This window comes from Anopheles arabiensis, chromosome 2, assembly GCF_016920715.1.
Source record: "Anopheles arabiensis isolate DONGOLA chromosome 2, AaraD3, whole genome shotgun sequence".
Taxonomy (NCBI): domain Eukaryota; kingdom Metazoa; phylum Arthropoda; class Insecta; order Diptera; family Culicidae; genus Anopheles; species Anopheles arabiensis.
Genome location: NC_053517.1, coordinates 44801903 through 44824794, shown reverse-complemented (window position 1 = coordinate 44824794; position 22892 = coordinate 44801903). Strand labels below are relative to the sequence as shown.

The 22892-nt window shown below is 44.1% G+C and overlaps 1 pseudogene; it reads right to left on the bottom strand.

Annotated features, from left to right (window-relative positions):
• Positions 1-18693, bottom strand: part of LOC120898378 — a 51836-nt pseudogene extending 33143 nt beyond the window's left edge.
• Between the last annotated feature and the right edge of the window lie 4199 nt (positions 18694-22892).

Here is a 22892-nt window from a genome sequence, read left to right as displayed (position 1 = left end):
ATGAAAGTTGTTGTAGGGCGGAAATTTGCATAAAGAAAAGTCATCCAAATAGCTGCCAGCCCCATTTGTGCGTCCTTCTTTTCCTCCCCCCGATGACCGCTCTGGGAGGGTAGGAACGTAATGGAGGGAGACGGAAAACCTAAGGCCGATCGGTGTCTACACGTCCCACGCATCAACACTTGCGCGGGATACGCCTTCGGGGCGCCGCCCGACACGCTGGATGCGCAATGTTTTGATGGTTTTTGTTTTTTAACTTTTGCGTTACTTTTTCCCGGGCACACTCAAACAAGGCACGGACAAATCCGTAACTGTCCGGAGCATGGGCAAGCAACAACCCTTTAGGCTTTTGTTAACAAGGGTTAAACAACGGTACATTTCAGTGGGGTGAGATGGACCAACCGTACGTGTTTGTGTGAGTGTGTATGTTTTTTGTATCATTTTTTATATTGGTTTGCTTTTAACTAATCTTACAGCTCGATATGATGAAGGTATGATGAAGGTTGGCGTTTATTTTGGAGCTGTTATTTGTAGCAGGAGCCAAGAAGTCTAGCCTTCTTTTACGAGGAGGGATTCATCAGCATCATCATTTGTATAGAATCTCAGAAAAAAATGATTCTGATTGTATAAAGTTGTTGTTTTCGCGCTTGGCAATTTTAAAGCTAATTTGGTAAAAATTAAAAAAATAATAGTTTTTGATATCTCGTTGATCATTTTTGATATTTTTGATAGCTAAAATTTGTTGATAAAGATGATAGAAATGTTGTACATAGAGTTAATTGTTATATTTTACTCACACACCTTTGAAAACGTTGTATGCAAGCAATTTTCCTCGAAAAGGACAAACTAAGACTGTGGAGATGGAGTGTAATGCGAATAAAGTTTCATTTGTTGTTTATGATCTTTTACATTATAATACTTATTTATTTCAAAACTGTTTTGTATAGTTGGTAAAATGTCTAAATAGTAAAACAATTTCATGTTTCATTGAGCTAAGAAGAAATTCAAGCCGAAATTGATGATCTTTCTCACATCAGCGACGCGTGTTTTTTTTACTCTTTGATTCCGTAGCAATATCCGCAGTCCTTACACAACGATGGAGGCGCCTGGTATGTGATGTGAAAAGTACTTGGCAACTCCATTACGTATCATAATGGCGTCGGGTGGACATGGTTTTATTCTTGGTAGTCCTCTAAGAACCCGAAAATATGCTTATTTCATGCCAAATATGGTTATCATCATTAAACCTACCCTTGAAATGAATGATTTATTTTGTACTGGTTCATGCCACCACACAATGCCATCCACAATTGCTGACAGCTCATTCCACAGCAGCAATGACAGTTCCTTATTATCCACATACAGACAGCAACTGTAGGATTAGCCGTGCCGGCCATACTTAGGCGTCTGTGACATCTAATGAATCATACGTGACAACCATGGCAAATTAATGAAATCTTAAAGGGCCCTCCTATCATCCGTCTAGAAAAGGGGTCGCTAGAGGAAATAGCGCTCTAACAACTAACCCGGGACACATTTAGTCGCAATTGTTCAAGATGGGCACGTTCGCGACACTCTGCTCCGTGCTCAGCGCTTCAAGTGCTATGGATGGGCAAGGGACGAAGAATAGACACCCAAGAAGCTCAAGAAGCCGGTTTATGCTGTCGCGCATAAAGGACATGCTGACCAGGGGTTGTGGAAATGATTTAGGGTACGCTTCCTGCCCGCTCGGGACGTGCCAGTAGCAGTTGTTTCTTTGCATGAAGCCACGGAAAGCGAACACTGCAACGAAGAAAAGAGGCTGCCACCGATGCCATGGCAGCATCGAGCTGGCGAACAAACACAAAGGATAATAATTAAAAGATAATCCAATTTAAGTTCTTTTTAAATTTAATTAACTGCCCAACCGCGACCACCGCATCGCACCGAATACCTTTAGTATACGCTTCCTTTTGTTTGATGTGGTCTCCGATGATGGTGTCGAAAGAGAGACAATATGTGAGGGAGATAGTTAGAGAGATGAAGGGACAGTGAAGGTAAACGTGTAAAAAAGAACGAAAACCCACCATTGAAATGAAGTCATTTTGTTCTCCGGGGACAAATATATCGCTCAGCTCGCATAAACTATCAAAAGCTTATGGGATCATTAAACGTGTGGAGCGTTTTGGAGCAGCCCATATACACTTTGGTGATTATCCAGTCGAGATACAAAAACGTTAGTCGCCCCTGAATAGCGTAGTGAGTATGGTGCTTTTCAAATATGTGGATTATATTGCTTTGTACTAAATATTGCGCTACATAAATTGCTACGGTATGTAAATTGAGGAAGTATGGTTGCAAGATTATAAACCACACGTTTTACAAATGCTTTTCAACAGTAAATTCACTGTATTAATCAGAACAATACAGCTTCTACAACTAATATATACTTAATAATGTATATTTCATAAGTTTTTAGTTTTATTTATTATGCTCAAAATTCTGCTACCATGTTTGATATTTTTGAAAAAAAACTTTACGATTTTATTTCATTTTAAAAACAATTTATTGAAAAAATAACAACAATATATCAATAGACACAGTATGTTGTTGCACTATCTGAAAGATTGGAAATAAGTAACTCGGATATTCAAAATTTCGGGAAAGGTTATGGTGTTTAAACGATCTGGATGAAATGCTTTTAGCATCACACAATCAAAATTTTTTTGCTGGCCAAAGACATGTTTTTGCATCATCCATCACTTAATGACTGGATTTGAAGTTTAGTAATTAAGTAATGGTTAAGTAATATTCGATGGAAGGATGCTTAGATGTCCTTTGAAGGACCTTTGAACTTTGATCAAAACCTAGAAACAGCAATATCTTCCTCGAAAATGAATGTAACATGTTCTACATTTTAAAATGTACAACAGTATCAGTATCAGTATCAGGTTCAGGTAGAACATACACTAACAAGGATAGTTACCTAGTGAAAGTAGAACTATCAGTTAAATACTCAAATTAATTGTATTTTTTTAACTTCTGCTAACTCTTCAACAGCAGTGGTGTACTTCAAATAGTATTTGCAGAATTACTAATGGGGTCCTGCATTGTGGAGAGCATTTAAACTTAACTTGCTTGGCTAATCAAATTGTCACGAAGATCCTCTGCTTTCAGGCAATAACATGCTTAGCACACTACTCTTCTACCCCAAAAACACGTTTATACTAGGCGTAGGTTGTCTAACTGCACTGCCCAACCGTGTTTTGTTTACGTTTTCGTCGCACGATTGCGGTGTTTTGCTTTGTCTACGGCAAGCACGACACTTGTTATTGTTCGTTGACTGGTCTTTTAACGTAAGCACCACATAATCGCTGCCGACTGTTTGTTTTGGGAAACCGATGCCACCATGCTTGCTGTAGCAGTGGGATGTTTTTCCAACCACCAGCCCAAACCTTGCGCCATGTGACAAACGGATATCGTTGCCATGGCAGGGGACTAAGCGGTTATGATGCGTATCTTGACAGTGTGGTGTATGATTGATGGTGTACGCTTTGATTTTCCACTTTTGGACATATCTCTCGCAAGCGCTTGTTTGTGGTGAAACCGGTCGCGTGCGGGAAACATTCTGCCCAAACAAGACATACAAACGCAATAGTTGCTTTTTTATCTCACCCAAAGCAGAGACGTAGATGCTCTTAAGCATATTAAGGGGTAGCATGGGACGGGAAAATGAAATGTCGCAATAACACGAACGAGCTTTGACAGATGACTCTATCTGCGGGCGAAAAGTTTTGCGATTGGATTGCTCGACAAAACGAGAAACCGCCATAAAATCGTGGCATGGATGTGCCTTCTGGGCAGGAAAATTAAAGCGAAGGGAAATTGCTTCTCTGGCCCTTTTCACTGCCGGCAGATAATCGGAGGATTCATCAAAAATGTATCAAAGCGTCTGTTACAGCTCCGTTCGGAAGCGACCGAGCCCGAACCGGACAGCCCGGACTCGTTCGATATCGAAACGACCGCGCTGCTGTTGACAGTCCCATTCCATTCCCTCATTCCTCCGGTCACTATGGTGATCTCTTTTGACATTTCGCTAACATCAAAGCGACCGGGCTGTGGAGGTTCGACCGGAATCGGCGTATTTCAGCACCGAATCGACAGATTGCGTGACCACGGGCTCTATTTCTTGCTTGCCGGTGCCTGTTTTTTCTCGACTTTTTGTTCGTTTCTTTCCTTCGACGCCGCTCGTAAATGTCACTCAAGATTCCTATGCAAATGCCTGAGCCAAGCACAGTGTCCGGAAATAGGCTCCGGGCTTCCATCCACCGCTTACCTACGCGAATTGCGTCTTTCGCTCCGTTCACATCGAAAGGATGGAAGAAGTTGTTTGTGGGCAAAAGCAACACCCAAAAAAAGAAAGAACAAGAACGATGAAGTCACGTGATGTTGAGCGGGGGCCTGCGGAAATTAAGCTGGCAGATTTCGATACCAAAAGCGGCTTCCAACCAAGCGACAACATCCGTGGCAGATCGCTAGGCGATGATCGGTGAAGGCTCTGCAGGGATGGAAATACCTTTCGCGAGGTAATGGTTTCTTCTCTTTAGCTGTATTTTCGCTTTTGGTATTTCAACTACGAGTTTGGTGGCGGGCGACGTTGAGCGGAGAATGGTATGCGACAAAAAATTACGAGCTGAACAGAAAGATTATTTATTTTCAAGATTCCATTCACCGTTCTTGTTACTTTCAACCTTGTTAAGTGTCAGATCGTGGGGCTGCACGTGAAAAAAGGATAAGCGGTGAGATCAAAACTGTTCGACAGTGACATTCCACACATTCGGAAGTAGCTACATCCATTCTAAGACCAACGCCAAGGGGCAGCTAACGCACAATGGTTCAAAATAAAGCTAAATTTGGAAAAGATAAAAACACAAGATAAAAAAAATCTGCGAGAAGTTAGAAACAAAAGAAAACAATTGATGGATAACGAAGCTTCGTGGATTTGTTATCTGTTTGAGAGAGATTGTCTCATTAATTGGAAGATTGCATGAGCAAGATTGATGAGTGTGTAGATTAACAAAAATGATTTAGGACATGGAATGCTTTGCTCAGCAATGTATGTGTTTACAAACAACCGGCTAATGGTTAACGCGAAAAAGTTTACGAATTTACTGTTAGAAAGATTATATTGGTTAAATTTTTTGCGCTCAATCACTTGTGGAGAATAAAGGAAAAGTAATTGCAGTGTACTCTGTATTCAGAAACATTGATAACCTTTTTCATTGTTTGCCATTGTGTGACCACAAATCACTACCGTTTGCAACGGTCCTGCTGGAAGAACGAAAAGTTTAACAGGCGTAAAAAGCACAGTTCATGTTCCAATTGAGTAAAAGAGAAGTCCTATTTACTAATATCCTATCTGGATTCTAATTCTTATAATATTCTAAAAGGAAAAATGAGTGCAAAATGCTGAACAAAACTCTCATTCACTCCCTAGCAACGTCCATCGCTAAACATAAACAATGTTCAATTTAACTGTCAACATTTTCCCATAGCTTTCTGTCAAATTTACTCTAAACGCAACGAAAGCTGTTCTCTTTCAACCTTGGTTTCAACCTTTATTATCTTGGCCATGAAAAATACTAACACTCAGCTCGTTGCTTGTAGGAAAACCAATTCTACCTTGTTTTTTTTTCTACATCGTTGTTATTCACAACAGTATTTACCTTCCCAGAAAAAAATCCTGCTCAACAAAATACGTCATTAATGAGCAGTATTACATTCGTTTGCAATAAAATTCGCTGAATGCTACACACAGAGAGAGTACAGGCGCTGCGGCTAGTCAACCTTCGCAGCGAACTGTTATTAATAAGTACGTTTGTTTATTTAATTAACACAGCTCCGCACCTGCAGTATGATTTGAGCAGCCTAATAAAAAAACGAAGCCATTTTCATCGCTTCTTGGTACGTAAATGGTACGTAAAATATGAACAGTTCCTGGGAAAACATTGATATAAAGAGACAGCCGCTTGCTTGACTTTGCTGAATAAGTATTTCATCTGTGTTAGTAGTATTAGTTTGTAGTATATACAAGGGCATACACACATCTTTATATGTGTAAAAGTTAAGGTAGGGCAATGAACTTCACAATAAAATGTAAATTTCTAACGAGTCCTTTCGTCAAGGCATGAAATATGTCAAAGTGTCACACTATAATTGAGCAAAATAAAAAAACAAACCATTTGCTCAACGTAGTTTCATTCATTTTGCAATTGAGTGATGCAATGAAGAGAGTTTTTGCTTTCTCCTTCCCTTCGCTCAAAATTTCCATTCAAACATAGATGTAATAACAAAACTACTAAAGTAAGAACACAATTTACTTTGAAAATGTTATTCTTCACCTTCACCACAGCAACAGCTAAACCTTCGCGGTGCAGGTGTTGTGCTTCTGCTTCACTGTCTCAGACCAACGCAAAGCAAGAACAGAACACTAACACAGAACATTTTCTGATACCGACATTCTGATTTTGTCTAATGAATGGTCGTCTCTCGGCGAGTGGTACGGAGTGAAAACTTTTTGTCCGATACTTCCGCCAACGAGTAGCAATAAGACGAGAGATAAAAAAATACGCTCTCGTATAGCGCGCTACGTCATCATGGAATCTTATCACGTTTCTGTTTTGCTTCCACCGCCGTTGTTTGTGATGCCCGTCTCCAAATAGTTACTTGTCGTTCAGAGGGGGGCGGATAGGAAAAATGCCAACACGTGACCACATTGGTGGAGAGAAGAAAAAATAATTAATCTTTAGCAAATGTCGACAAGTTTCTAGTGCAGTGCCTAAGTGCCTGGTCTTGTTGCTTTCGGCTGCGCAAAATGTGGGATCTTTCGTTTGCTCACACATACACACACATTCGCCCACACATAGTAAAAGAAACTCGCTCGCTTTCGTTGCGGTGTGGAGGAAAACGGTACTTGCGGAACGCGAAACGGAAAACAACACATCAAAGACGTTTGCGGCACCGTTCCGTCGCCGGCATCACGAAAAGTACCAAATTGGGATGGCCGGAAAATCTGGTCCCACTTCACACTCGCCCACCGTGTTTGGTAAATGTTTGTTCGATTGTTTTTATTGATTGGCCAGGAAGAGGGCGTGCTGTAGGCCACACTTACACAGTATGGCGACCAGCTGGGAGTGTGAGTGAATGTGGTAAATTCGAAAAAGTTTTCAACCGCTTGTTTTACTTCTTTTTGCAGCTGGTTTTCTTTCGCGGCACGGAACGGAAGCACTCTCTCAGTGCCGGGCAAATCTAGCAGAATCCTATTAGAGGATTATGCATTGCAATTATGTTTTGTTTGCTTTTACTTCTACACGATTCGTTCATTTCTAGCGTTCGGCGATAACGGTACGATTGTCATACCTACCACAACGCCACAACCTACCACGGTCCACTTCCAGTGAAATGGCTCCATCCATCGGTGGCCATTACGACACGAAACCGAATTTTTGTGTGGCGTGTCGATAATCCGTTTGTCAGACCGATTGTTGCTGTCTGCTGCCACGAGGCACAACTTACTTGTTCGTGTGTTCGTGACCGTATGGTGGAGAAAATCTGCTTAGGATTAGCATAGCTTAAGCCAAAGCAAAATTGTGTTTGTCCCACTCTTCGAGGGACGGTCGAACTCGGATGGAAAGAGCGATGGAGGATGGAGTTGGATAAAATATTTCGTAGAATTACGCTTTATAGAATTATTTTTTCATGTTTCTTTTCCACAGAGAGAAAATATTTATTAAACAGCATTGTATATTAATGTGTGCTGCTAGCGTAAATAATATTGAAAACATGTTGTTTTAACTCAATGGACCATTGCTCCAGCAAACAGTTTCTATTTTCCTCAATGGAGACGCCTGGTGCTTTTTGTCAAAACTTCAAAAACATGATCCTTCCCGTTCGTGTGTTTAATGACACGAGCGAAAGATTTATTGCTAGTAATAAATAAACATCTTTCCTATCATCAATTTTGCTTTTGATTTACACAACAGAAATACTTGCTGACGAAACGGCCCGTTTCGGTGAATTATTGTTACCCATTTTCTATGCACATTTTTATTGATATGAAAATTAGCTGATAATATCCCTCTACGGTACGGGTAACGAACGATACAATTAAGCGAGGCTTGTTTCAAGCGAACAAAACGGAACAATATTAAGCATCACGAATGATTGATGCATCATGCTGTGTTTGCTGGCAGTTGCTGTGTCATTTGGGAGAAGGTACGATACACATTTTCCCACAGGTTCCCAATTCAGACCAGCAGGAAGTACCCGGCTAATTGAATCTCCGTAACCATTAGATTCATGCCGAGCAGTATTTCCATTATTTAGACACAAGCGCGAAAAGCAACGCAAACATAAGTAGCAGCAGCAGCACAAAAAAACAAAAACTCTAATCCTTTTTCTCCAATTGTTTCCTAATTGCTGACACGCAGGCTACCACCATCCTCGGCACGGTTTCGCAAAAACACACAGATCCGGAACATTGGAAGCGAGAATGCGCAAAAGAAGAACGGCGCAAAAAAGGATACGCGCTGCCCTCCCGTGGGAAGCGCTTCACGCGCTTTAGTGTTGCGGTGATTCACCACAATTTCCGGTCGTCAATCTTTCAAAATTCCCTCACATTTCCTCTAACTCACTCTTTCTCTCTCTTTCTCTGCCTGTCTTCTCTTTGCAAAACATCACAATTACGGACGTTCATCATTCACCATCGTGTACGTGCATGTGGCTGCGGTGGCAAGCAATATTCGCATTGCGATGATTGAAATTAATTTATTTTTAATTTGCTTTCCCACCGCACGGCTGCGTGTTTATGTTTACGACCGTCCTGAAACCATTCACAGAAGTTGTGCGCACCCGGGACAGTGGCTGCTTTTTCGGGACGGGAAGCAATATTTTATCATTTTGTGCGCTGCTCCTCCGTGTGGTTTCCGCGTGGACCAGGTGTGACGGTGGTAAACGCTGGCAAGCAAACGGCAGCTCATCCATCTTCTCGTGTGGCAAAGGGACCGTGTCGTGGGGAGTAGTGGGCGGGGTTGGAGGGATAATTCAAACTCCTTTAGCAATCCGTGAAATCCGTTCCATGCTGTGGCGCAACCAAAAATGAACTCATGCTCAAGAGACGTTGTCGGTGGAGAGAAACAAAAAAAAAACAGAAGGTGTACAAGCTTTTCCCTCATGGTGGTAATCCATAACGGTTGAAGTGCACAACTTTATGAATTTATGAGCTTATCCTTTTGCAAAACTCATCCAAAAGCTACGACAAACGTGTGTATGTGTGCGTGTGTTTTTGTGTGGGCTTGCCGAAGGTTGGCGGATGCTTGTGCTTGTTCACCTCCAACCAACGTCAACGACGCTCAAAATATCATAATTTCCATGTTTTATGAAAAGTTATTCACCTCCCAGTGCCGGAGCAGATTGCATAAGGATGGATTTTGATGATGGTTCCGGAAGAATCCTGCACGCCAGCCCAAAATCCTGTTGAGGCAACCTCGGGCACGCTCCTTCCCATTTGGGATGTCGGAACTGCATGCAGCGCGTCACTTGGTGAAGGGTGGTGCGTGCGGGCGCATCATTTAGAGGGCAATGAATTTGCTATGGGAAATTTAGTGTCTGCCTTTCGTTTCGACATTGATTTATGCGGACGGAGCGCTACAAGCGAAACATGCTTTCCTCATCATCTGCCATCGGTTGCCTTTCCACTTCAATAGGGTAGTGGGGAGGGCGGAGGGAACGAAGTGAAATGGACGCAAAGCAAATCAAACCCCACCATTAGCAATCGAGGACTGATGGCGAGCAACGGAGGTTGGCGGAGCGGGAGCTATAATGTTGAACGCTTGGGTCCGTACACACCATAACTATAGATTAGCCATTCCTGACATTTACTCGTGCGTGAAGGCCACCCGGTTGCGATTTATGAAGGTTTCCCTGTGTGTGTGTGTGTGTGTGTGTTTTTTTTTGTGGGAAATAGACAACCAGCCCTTGAACGGCATGGGGATGCAGTATATGGGAACGTTTCGTCCTACACCCAACACCTCCCAAAAGGGAATGTGACCTAAATCGCGGTCAAACCATAACTGAGCCGTGCGCCGACCTGAAAACACCGGGCGGGGCTGCTGACCCCTTACACACCCTTCGCCGTTGCCCGACACGGGGTGGGGTCTTTGCATAATTGAACTTTCTCAGGGACGGCCGTCCGTTTGAGCCGTCCATTTTATCGTCATTTCTTTTGACTCGCACCGCACGAATCATGCCGGCTGAACGTGACAAGACTGGCGGGTTGCCTAACTTTGAGGCGTCGGTTAGACGGCGGCATTCGAAGCCGTTTCGGTGCGGTGCGCGATGATGGTGCCCGCTCAATCGATAATATAGCAATAAATGTTGTGTTTGTTTTCTGTTCGTGCTTTCGTTCCTTTTCTCTACCGTTGTTTTTTTTTACTAGTGGGCCTGTGTACGTGCCGTAGTCTTCTTGCATTATTGCATTTTTTAAAGGACGCTTCACGGGTTCGACTCTCGGTTTGCTGTCGGAGGTAAACCCGCCACCCGCGAAGGACTAGCCAATAAGAGGGCAATCATACAGCAATCACTTTTCCATAAAGGCAGCACAGGAAAAACACTATTACCGTTTGATTTGATGAAATTGAAGGGGTGGGAAAAGCCACTGCCACTACATCTGGGCCCGGAGTAAACCACAAACTGCGTTGAAAAGTACGGTCGGGTTGATGGGGGAAAAAATGCCACCCGTCAAATCCGGCACGATACGCGGGAAGGCGAAGGCGATGGCACATGCGACATGGCCACTTCTTTGCGTTGAATTATTTATGACGGCGGCTCGTCACCGGCGCTGGCAACGAGAGTGTACGAGGTCGAACATTGCCATTCGCGTTTGAAGGGTTCTGTGGGCGTCGCACTGGGGCGTTCTGAGCCGAGTGACGAGATATACTCCTGCAATCAAGTGTCACCAAACACTGTGGTACTGTCACTGGCTGGCGTTTGCGTAAGACCATCGGTGTCACCCGTTGGCACCCGTTTGCGCTGTTAAGCTGGTTGCCATTCCGTCAGCGCACGGTGAGATTTCATTTTATTTATTTTGTTCCACCACTTGGCAGCACAATCTCGTGGCACCGGCTGTACCTGGACTGGGGGGTTCCCGGGAAAAGCAACATCGAGTCAACTACCGTTTGCACACCTGTCAGCTTCGTAGGGTGTGCGAAATGGTACGGATTGTGATACTTGAATGGTTTGAATAATTTCAACGAAAACGATCCAACCTGCATCAACCCGTTCGGACGTCCCTTGCGTGTGGTAAGAGGTGATGTTACTCTCTGTGGCTTCTTAGGGAACACCAGCGTCCTGCCAATTGGGAACTATCAAATTTGATGGAGCGAGCAACAACCTCAGTTCCGGCAGCAGTGCCATGTTACTGTTACAAAGCAATGCTAAATATGAGTTCCTTCTATCGTAAAGGGAAAAGAGCAGAACAGGCCACACTAAAAACAATGACAAGGGTTTGAGCTCAGTGAAGAGATTTGAAACATGAACGTTTTCCAGATGATTTGTTGTTGATTGTTCACCCTTCCGCTGTGTCTTCTAATTCGATGTGTTTTACGGCTGAAAACATTTAAGGCAATGTGTGTGGTAGAGCAGAATGTGTGCCCAAAGAAGGGCATGTAATCGACCGATTTTATAATTGTAGCCCCAAATGACTTCCGACCGGAAAACGTACGGTCAGCCATATGGTGAGGCTTGTGTTGATAGGAAGCTTATGTCATATTGTCGTAGAATTTGGAATAAAAACCATCAATGATATGCAATTAGAATCTTATTTTACTAAATGTATATGCAATTGGCTAAAATTGCATTTTTATAGAAAAAACACTCTCCATATCATATACATTGTCACTACAAACACCCAAACAGACACTAATATTGATAAAAAAATACATTTTTGTCTAAAGATTAATATATGTTATTACAACATTTTGTTGATGTACTCTTGTTATATATGACTTGTAGCAAATTAGAGCTGATTACTTTCTCACAAATAGTTTGGTAGATATGGTGTTAAATAAAAATAATGTAACTTTCAATTATGAATATAAGTGTAGAAGATTTTGTAAGATTGTTTGTTATACGCTATTCAAAAGCCTTTCATTTGAATTGCTGGAATTTTTTTATTTGCTATTTTTAGTGAATGTTATAAAATGAGGTAAAAATTTAATTTTCTATGGTCTAGGGTAAATTTAGAGAAAAAACCGCTCCGGTTAAACTACAGCTTTTCTTAACACACATACATTAATTATCCGATATACGCTATCATACGGAACCGAGCCCAATAAAGTATATCACGTTTTCACGTATTGCGAATTAATGTATATAAATAGTTTATACTACCGGTTCGAAGGGAAATACAAATATCAAAACAGAACTTTGATTTCAACTAGATAATTTTGCCAGGCTACGCAACTAAATTTCAAAGATCCTCTTTACCGTAAAGAATACGTCTAAAACAATAGTCTCCAAAACCAATTAAAATGAGGTACTTATGACGACCCCTTAAGAGACCTAAAACCAAAACAAAACCCATACTACCTCCTGACACCAATATATCACCATTTTCTGATTCAAGAACTGTACATGACTTAATTCCGGTCTTGAACCTGATTACTGAACCTATGCCAGTCTAGGAACCGATTCAGTCGACAAACCATAACCGGCAGTAAGTGTGCAGGAATTAGCGAATTAGCGTAAGAATTAGAAAATTAAAACAGCGTAAGATATAGCGTTGGAAATTTAGTAGAATTTGTATAGTGATATGTTTGCGCAAAATTTATCGTATTCAGTCCATGAAAACTGTTAGTATAGTTACCAGTAAAATTAACCAAAGAGCATTAAATCTATCAAAAATACTAATTTGAAATCACATGTAGCTATCATATTAGAGTCATATATTAGTGTCATATAGAGGAATCGCGACTAATCGCAAATTCGTGTACACCGAGAATAGCGGGAAAACGAATACAATAAATTTAAGTTCCAAATAGTTCGATCACAATGTCGTTTTTATCCCATGAATGTTCAAAAATACAATAGTGTGTAAAATGAGATTTAGAGTAAAGTCCTTAACTTGGGTTTTCTTTCTCATATTTCCTGCTCCACCATCGGATAGTCTGTCCTTGGTATGGGGGGACGATTCGAATGAAAAACACACACGGTCAGTCTTGTAGGAGCCGTCACGTTTATGTACTAGATCAATAGGTCTCATCAAGACATATGATATAAAATTGTGAAAATAATAAAAATAAAAAGCTACATAATGATTAAAGAAGAATTTTCCTTCACATACAGTGTTTTATTTGGCTTGTTACGTACCTATACAAGATCACGATTCGTATGCTGCTCACAAATCTCTTTCAAAGAGTTCACGGAAAACCTTTCCACAAAACCACCTACCGACGAAATCGAGCTGATTTTCCTCTTACACACGCATCACTCTCAATCCGCCCTGGCTGAAAGCATCTTTCATCACGCACAAGACACATACATCTTTTGGGGGCAGGAAAATAAAGCAAACAGGTAGCTCAACGTGGCACAAGCAACCGAGGATCAGGCATCGGCCCTCGGTACCGGTCGTTGTCTTTGGCCGTTGGGAAAAAGCTACTTATCGCATTAGCAAGGATTTTGAAGCACATCTAATTTACTTCGTATTGCTCGCCTCAAAGAAGAGCATCCTTCACCCAATCGTTCGATCCTGTCTCACCGTTCCAATCACACCAATGGAACACGTTTGCAAGCGTCCAAGTGTGGTGTGGTGTAAAGACGTCAGGGGGGTCGAGACACACGACAACCATCATGCGGAGTTTTCGGACCTAGGCGTAGTGTGTTGCTGAAGCGCACGTGTTGGCACGTCAAACTACCCTTCGGGGGAGGTGGTACCGAAACGCACCATACCGAAACGCGCCGAGCTGTAGCCAATATTGGATGGATGGTAGGAAATTTAGCGTAACGTTTTACACGGCCCATGATGCGTGAGAGCCGACGGGCTTTCATCAAACACACAGAACAGAACGCATTCCGGCTGCCGGCGGGCCATGTGTGCGTGTATCCAAAAGGGTAAAAAAGGGACGGCGCTCACCGTACCAAACCTCTGCCTGCTTTTATTACGTTTGCGTGCAAATGTGTAGCTTGCGGGTGGATGGGTTGAGCAAGTACAACAAACTCCGAGCAACCCGGCCCATCCAGCAACGGGTGTGTAATTAAGCTCAATTAAGCATTTCTTTGCGCTGGCTCGGGTGAGTGGCGCAATTTCGCCAAAAAAAAACCGACTACTTACTCATTCGTTATTGCATAACTACCAGGCGCGACGAGCTCGGGAAAAAGCGCGCGCGCGTGTGTATAATAAAAGGCCCTGCCTGAGTGCAGGAAATTAAAACAAACACAGCGCCCAAATGCGCGTGGCAACACTGCCACCACACGGAGTTGCGTTGCTTGGGTGAGGAAATTATAAGTTCCCTTCCCGGTGGGATGGTAATCATCTCGTGGGGAAACAAACGGACCAACTGAAAGACCGCGGTTCACACCGGTTTGCCACAGGTTTGGGCGGGCGTCGGTGATGGTAATGGGGTCGCGAGTTACATCTCCAGCTCACCAGTTAGATGAGCATGTAGGAAAACGTCTACTACGCCGGCCTGGAAAGCTCAGCAGCTCCGTACCTAATGGGACGTGAAAAATAGCAGCAAGCTGGAAGCCATCGCCAAAAATGACCTTGTGGTGGTGCGAGGAAATCTCGTTTGCTCCGTAATGCCTGCTCGTGAATAAAAAATAGGCACGGAGATTAATTAGTTATTTATGACGACCGACCGGCGGCAACTCGGGTTCAGTTTCGCAAAACCGTAGGTGGAAAAGCACTTAACCTTTTTTTTTGCGTTGGGGCTTTCTCTCTCTGTCTCCCTCTCTATCTATCGCTCGCTCTCTCTTTCCAAATATCCTTTTTGCTCGTTTCCCCCGGGTCACTCTGTACCTAACCCCCCTCCCGCCACTCCGTACATTGCTGCAACAAATGCCCGTGAATGGGTGATAAATTTCACCGAAAGCAACTTATTTTCATCCTGCTGCAGCTCAGACAGTGTGGACTGGGGAAAAATGTTCCCTTTCGCACACGGGTTAAGGGTACAAAATAAATAAAAATAAAGCAACGGCACAGCGCAGCACAGTGGAAAACGACAGACACACACACGCGCGCAAAAAAAAAAGGAATCTCTAGAAACGAATCTCATTTATTTGTAGCTCCAGCTCGGTACAGAAAAATAGCTGCGCTAGGTGTTGGGTGGAAGGGGTTTAATTGCATAAAACCTGCGAAGCTTCCGTCGGTATTCTTTTTCCCTGGAGTGGCCCAGCGGAACGGTAAGCTCATGATGGCTCGGTGCATAATTTATGCCACCCGATCTACCCGAAGCAGTTAACTTCTGTGCGGTGAGCATATTTCATTCGGCGTGTTTTATAGCAATCGTGTTGTTGTTTCCGTTGTCACTACAACTACAGCAACACATCTCGAATCAATGCAAGTGTTGCACGCCATGCTTTGACGGTGTGTCAGTGGATTTCACCGTTGCTGAGTTTGTGTGTGTCTATGGTTCGTAGTTTAACGTTGAATCGGATCGATTGCATTTTGTTTGTGCTGGATTGAGGTCGAAAAATAAAATTTAAGAAGAACGGTATTTAATGATTGTTTTTTTTGCCCCAAACGATGCAATCATGCCGCACACCTACGGGTGATATGCACATTCAAAGCTTTATGCGGTGTGTGGAGCGTGTTGCGTATGTAAACACGGTTATTAATGTCACTCGGAAGGTGCACAAACAAAGCGATTAATTTATTCTACATCTGCTACGTTTCCATTTCCAATCGAACGGTTCATTGATCATCTGCATCACGACTTAAAAAAAAAAATAACACCAGAGGCAACTGTTTCGGTGGCAAATGAACCGAAAGGCTGGCTTCCAAAATGATGCAATGAATGTTAATTAACATGCTTAATTTTTAAACGTTACTTTTTTGCGCTTTGTCACGTTTCTACCAGTGTACAGCGCTTTACCAACAACATATGTATTCCTCTGGCTTAAAGTGTGATTACAACGCTTTTTTCAGTGTACGTATTTTATGATAATACAATCGTTTGAAAAGCTCGCCAGCTGAAGCGTAATGAATAGAAATTAATTTTCCACGAAACAAACCAAACGTTTTTTTTTTTTGTTAAGTGAAACACATTAAGGTGAGGGAAAACATAATCATGAACAGCTATTCATCCGCTTCTTTGAGCTAAAGGTGACAGGATGACAACTTCACCGGCAAACATCACTCCACTATGGTGTAGACAATTTTGGGGAAGCGGTAAACTTTTTTGCTCCAATTTGCCACTCCTCACCATATCGTTATCTTCGTTGCAGCAGTTTGCAGCGCTTTTCGCACGTCTAGTCTGTTACTGTTTATTTCTTTTTTTTTGTTTTCGTAGTGGAAATTCCTGTTTTAAAATTTAGGAAAGCCTCGAAGCAGTAAGAGGACGATGAAACACCAAACACGGCAAAAAAGAGCGAAAGAGTGAACGATAGACAATTTCCAAATTAAACGCACAAAGTTGTGCCTGGCTTTTTCTGGTTTGTGTTGCTCGTTTTGTCTTGCTCGGTTTCTGGTTCCTCGACGTTTTTTTTTTTTTGCCCGACTGTCTGGAAAATCCAACTGTTGGAATGCGATGTTATGAGCTACTTATTTTGAGGATCTTTCACGTGAACCCCCAACACCTGGTCGCCCTATGACTTGGCGATGGTTTTTTGGGGTGGGTAAAACGAAGCATAAATTAAATTTAGTGCTTCTTATTCTGCCAAGGCGCACGGTCTGACACGGCAGCCCCAACACAGGCAGAAAGGACGAGCTATGCTTGTAGTGGGGCTTGATTGCTCAAGAGCGAAACACAAACTTACTTATGTGGTGTTAATTTTGTTGCTGCCCTCAGTTGGAGTTTTCCAGGTGCTCGGTACTCCTCGTGCAAACGATAAGAACGTAACTTTTAAAAACAGAGGCAAATTGAATTCAAGGTAAAATTGGCTGTATTAAATTGTAATGGGTAGAATTATGCGCTCTCTGGCAGAATAGTTCGGGGAAATGATTAATTTAGGTTTTGTAATACACTATATTTAGAATATTCTGTAGAAAACGCCTTGATATCGTTCCTTTGTAGGGCTTATTTGATTCCCAAGGATAAGGTTTCCATTTCAAACGGTCCAATGGACGTGCATTCGCGCTGGTCGATTTGTTTTATCTTCAGGTTCGCAAATTAGCTGTCCAGTGGTATCGTTCTGGGTTAGGCGATAGAAATACGCTTACCAAACAAACTGGCTACGATACCACCATACCAGTGCGATAGAAATACTACCCGGCCCTGTTCGAGTGAGGTGGGGTTTTTCGAGCGGAAAATCCGAACCATTCGGGGAAGATGCAGACGGTGCTAGATTGGCCGTGGGTATAGAGTATCGATCGACAGCTGCTCTAAATATAACCATTCAAGCGATACAAGCTGGTGGGTGGAAGTGGCAATACCATTTACACGACAATTACCTGCAGCGATGGTGACATCAGTGCTGCTGCTGCTGCTGCTGCTGCTGCTGCTGCTACCTAAGCTGCTGCTGCTGCAGCAAACAGTTAGAATGTTGATCGCCAGCAGCAGATGACAGACCAGTGCCCGGGGACGATTTAGACGTTTCATGTTTATTTTCCCGCTCACATACGTCTGGACGCACACATACACAGAAACACACACACAGAGATACACGCACACACCTAGACAGAGGACAGGTACATACACTTCGCTACACTCGACCACACGCTCACTCCAGCGAGCCTTGCTCAAAAGCTTCGAGACAGCACACCTACCACGCACACAAACGCGGCCACTTCACAGGCAGCTAGCACAGACGATGGACACTTAAGTGCCGCTGGTCGTGGACGTTGCTCGGCCTAGGCCAGTTTTGGTGTGGACACTTGGACACACAAAAGGGCGAGGGCGCTGTGATTTCAAGTGTGGTGCCACTACGTGTAATCGCCACTTATCGCACAACAATTCAACCACTCACGCTGGCGGTTGTAAACGTCGCTCATGATACTGGAAAGGACGCCCTCGTGCCGACACGCCGATCGAAACGATCGAGACTGGCGTAGGGACAGTCCGATTAAAAGCACACTTCTGTCACACTTGTTGGTGGCATCGTTTGATCACACATTGCAGCACGCGAGCAGACGGTAACAGCAATCCAATCAAACGCTTTATCACTCCACAGACACTTATTCGCTGAACCGATAGGCCGACACGCGTGCAAAGATGCACTATACTTCTCCGGGGGGTACGTACTTAAGTAGTGGCAAGGGAGTTGAAACAAAGTTTTACACCGATGCGAGGAAGTTTGCTCGGAAATGTGTTCCGTTTGTCAGGTGTATTAGCAAAAACTGTTCACCTTCGATGCACAATCTGTTTAATTTTCTGCCCTTGCACTGTTCACCGCTTGCTGCGCGATGCGTCTTTTGCGATGGAAGCGAGCTTAACTTGCAGATAGCATCCAGACTGGTCGCGTGCACTGCTGTAACTGTTGTGCAGGATTGCGTCCAACCAGTGTACGGCCAACGCGATTATACACTGGTACTAACAACAATTCCACAGATCCGGTCCCGAATGTCGAGCGACCCGAACGACACAATCGGAAAGCTTCCCGAGCGACCCGAGAGTTGAATGAATGAAATCTCCCGCCGTCACCCTCCCATCATCTTGCAGTGAGCGCCTGAATGGTAGGCAAGCGGTAGGACAGACAGCGGAAGCCAACGGGAAGCTTTGTGCGTAGGCGAATCAATGGCAGTTTGGACAGGATCTCGGCACCAGCCAGCCAGCCAGCCAGCCAAACCAGTATCAGCCAGTTGGCAGTAAAGGTATGTGTGTGTGTTTGACCCGTCATGCGCACCGGGTCGTTTGTCAGACCGGGGAGGAGAAACTACCACCCCGACGACTGACGAAGCCTTGCCAGCTTTCGGTTAAAGCTCGCATACACGTACTTGTGTGCGTGAACGCGTACGGTATTGCTTATGCGTTGAGCCTTCTAACGATGAAACGCGATGGATGAAAATGTTAGCACCGTGTTTTGTTTTGGTTTCAAACACCACCGCTTTTTCGTCCATCTGTGTGTGTGCTGCTGTGCAGATAAAAAGCGCCTGTATTCGTGCAGGACAGTTGAACAGCGTTCGATTACGCAAAATAAAGGAGGGGAAAACAGCCGGACAGCTTTTTCGTGCTGCGTCTACGTGGACGCTGGCATGATGGCGTAGATTTATGCCAGCTACATTGTATCGTGCATGTGTGTGTGTACGTGTGAGAGAGAGAGGTATAAACTAAAAAAACACAGTAGAGCGAGAAGGCAATAAATTGCGAAATAGAGCGAATGGGAGAATAGAGTAGTAGAACAAGATGGAGCACAGAACAGAGCAGGGACATTCTAAAAAGCTCCAGTTCAACAATAGGCAGAAGCTGGCGCGATACGCGTGCCGTGTGAGTAAGCATGCCGGAAGAGGAAAACTTGAATGAAATCGGACACTTTGCTTGCTTCCAGCATTCCGGACAGCTGCGGTGGGTGCGGGTGGGACGTGCGCGGATGGATAGCGGAAAGAGAATAACAATGACGCGGTTGCCCTCCCATAGGCAGGAACGGGAGGAGATGCTGTGATTGTGGAATTCATCTGCTGCGCCTACAGACAGTCGGTAGATGACGGGAATCGTGGGTGGTTGAATATGGCGAGCCGAAGCAAAACGGATATCCGGCACTGGATGGGAGGACCTGGGCGATGAGGAGGGGCGACGGGATCGGGAAGGCGAGTGGTGAGTGAAACGTGCTGAAGGAGGAGCGAAATTTGAATCAATCGAGTGTTGTTTTGGATGGCACTAGCGCGACTGCTGGCGAAGTATGGTTTCTGATGCACTGGTGGGATGAAGTGTAAACCAATGAGGGAGATTTGATTTTTTATGTTTAATTTTGGAGTGATCAAGCAGCCAAAGGAATTCAAGACTGCTCTAGTTAGCACTAACGAATGATTTATGTTGCAGGTTTGATGATTGAAAGCTGATTTTTATACACAACTCAATACCAAAACGCGTACATCTCGTCCAAACGAAACTGCGATGCTAGTTGACCAACATTGTGAAAGAATTTTAATATCAGAATACAGCATGATACATTGTGTACGAGAAAATGCCTTACTTTTCCCTCACACTCCCATGCTTTGCTGACCACTCTGAGGGAAACATTTTCGATATTCGTGCCACTAGCACTGTGCAACAGCCTGGCCCGCTCCTTCCCAACTACCCAACTCGGCAGATAAACTATCCTACCAGCAGCAAGCGAAAACTTTTCCACCCGGTTGGAGGCGGATGATTGAAATCCGACTTTATCGATCGGCAACCCCATCGAGCGGAAAGATGGATAAATAAATCGCCCATCGTCCAGGGGGCCGGGTGCCGAGGTGCTGACAGGTCGGCTGCTAGCCAGCCATCTGTTCCCAGCATCCGGTGCTTCCGGTTCATCATTCCGGTTGAGAAGAATATGAACGTGCGATGGGCGGTGGGGTAACGGAAACTGGACTGTAGCACTAGCGCAGTCCATCGGTGACAAACGGCCTACGCATCAATCGAGACGGGGCGGGATGTATATTGTTGCGGTTGTACCGTCCTTCCGGTGTATACGATTAGTTTGGTCGGCTCGAAACACAAGGGAAAGGAGCTGTGGAAGAGCCCGTATACCGTGCGAGAGTGGGAGAAACAGCAAAAGAGGAACTAAACTAAAACGGAGCAGTGTGGATGGGCAAAAGCAATAAACCTCCTATCGGGATAAACGGAATAAACATGTAATCCTGCTCTCAGCAATGGCTCACCGAATGTAAGAAGATGAGCTGACCGGGGAGCATTTTGATGCTGTCCAATTCGACCGAGCTGTTGTGCTGAAGGCATTGCCCCATTTCCCGCAGGACCGACAGTTGAAGGTATCACGTGGACGGTATCGATCGTATTACAGGGTTTTCCAGGGGTTCTCATAGTTGTGGGACACTTCCTAGACTCTTTCCCATTGAAAGTGAACTTCATCCTTTGGAAATTGAACTCTATGGCACCCTTGTTGGACAGGCTCGTTGGAAATTCCTATTGGATTTGTCCAACAAGGGTACTACAGAGTCCAATTCCCATTACAATAAGTTCATTTCATGAAAGAAAGAGTCAATAAAGTGTCCCACAGCTATGAGAACTCCTGGAAAACCCTGTATCGTATCATGGGTGGAAATATCACGAGGAGTGCTCTAATAATTGTTCAAATTATAAAACCCTTCTTGAATGGAATTCTTTGAACTTGGGTCGATGAGTCCAGCTGAGAACTATTACCCTCGCTTGGTGAACAACTGAATTGTGATCCTGTGTATGATACTGAATTGAAGTACTAATTGAAGTAGTTGATTTCGCCTCGAAGATTGTGTTCCTGAAAACGGTACTATGAACCTAGTCTCTGTAAACGTTTAGTCTGACTGAACGAAAGAGCAGAAAAGCATTGCTGATGGTGATGTCCCTTCGAATGGGATCCAATCATCATGATCGGCGATGAAATCCTGCATGGACACATACTCACACACGCCATCCAATTCCTCGAAATCCTTGGGAAGCCGCAAAACGCCAACGGAAAAATCACAAACATTCCTTTCCCGAGCCGCGTTGGATGGTAAAAGGCCCCTTGGTCGAAGTATTCTCGTCGTGCTGCAAAAAATACACATCACGCCCACAAACTCTCCAGCCTAGAAACAGCATCGAATGCCGTGAAACCAACTCTCGGGAATTGGAAGCGCGCAGTGTGGAAAGCTATATGATAGGCCACGACCCCAGTCAAAGTATGCGTGCATTTATCGCCAGCCGTGGATGGAATTTCATTCAACAGAACTGACCATCGGTATTGAACATGTAGCCGCGCGCCAGCCCAACAAGATGCAAACGAGGAACGGATACTCGCCACGGATCTGCGCATGGTGCCAGCTGCAGCCCACCGCCATTTGGCATCCGATTAAAATTAAATTATCCGGAAGAGCGGATCTACGTGACCGGGATTAGCAATACGGTGGCACAACGGCTCCTTTACTGTGCACGGGGCACAGAGTATGCTCTCCCACGCAGAAAATGATTGTCCTATCCACTGGAGTGAGTAGAAGCGAAGGGATTCCGTAGGGGTTTCTCGAGAGCGGGAGAGGTAGCAAAGGGCAACATAAAGCGTAAATGTTAGAGGGCAGGACATAAACGTACCGATAAATCTTTCGGTAGACCACGATTTTGTTGCGTAGCTTAAGCTTTAGCGCAGCAAAATAAACAACCGAAAGGATGAACTTGACTGCCGTGCTTTGCGAATGGCACCGAAAGATCATTCGGGCAAATACGACCATCGTTTAAGACAGTCTTTTGGAACACATCAAACCATGGGTATGATAAGTTTTTACTCGCTAGAACCATCGCCAACATTAAACTTTTATTGGGGTCGTAATAGACGCACGAGAAACGAAAATAGAATCATATTCTAGCTGCAGTGCTTTGGATGCTTCAAATTTTGCTGTTAAAGAAAACCCCAGTCTCTGTCAATTGAGTTGGTTGGAATTGGATTTCAGATGGATGCACGCAGTACACCATCTCATCGCAGTTGCCGGTCTTGTGTACCAGTCGTCAACTCGTACGACTTAATAAAACATGGCCGTCATGGATTCAAGGCCCGAATGGACCGTGCCCCCATACGTAGGGCTGACTATTCTGCTT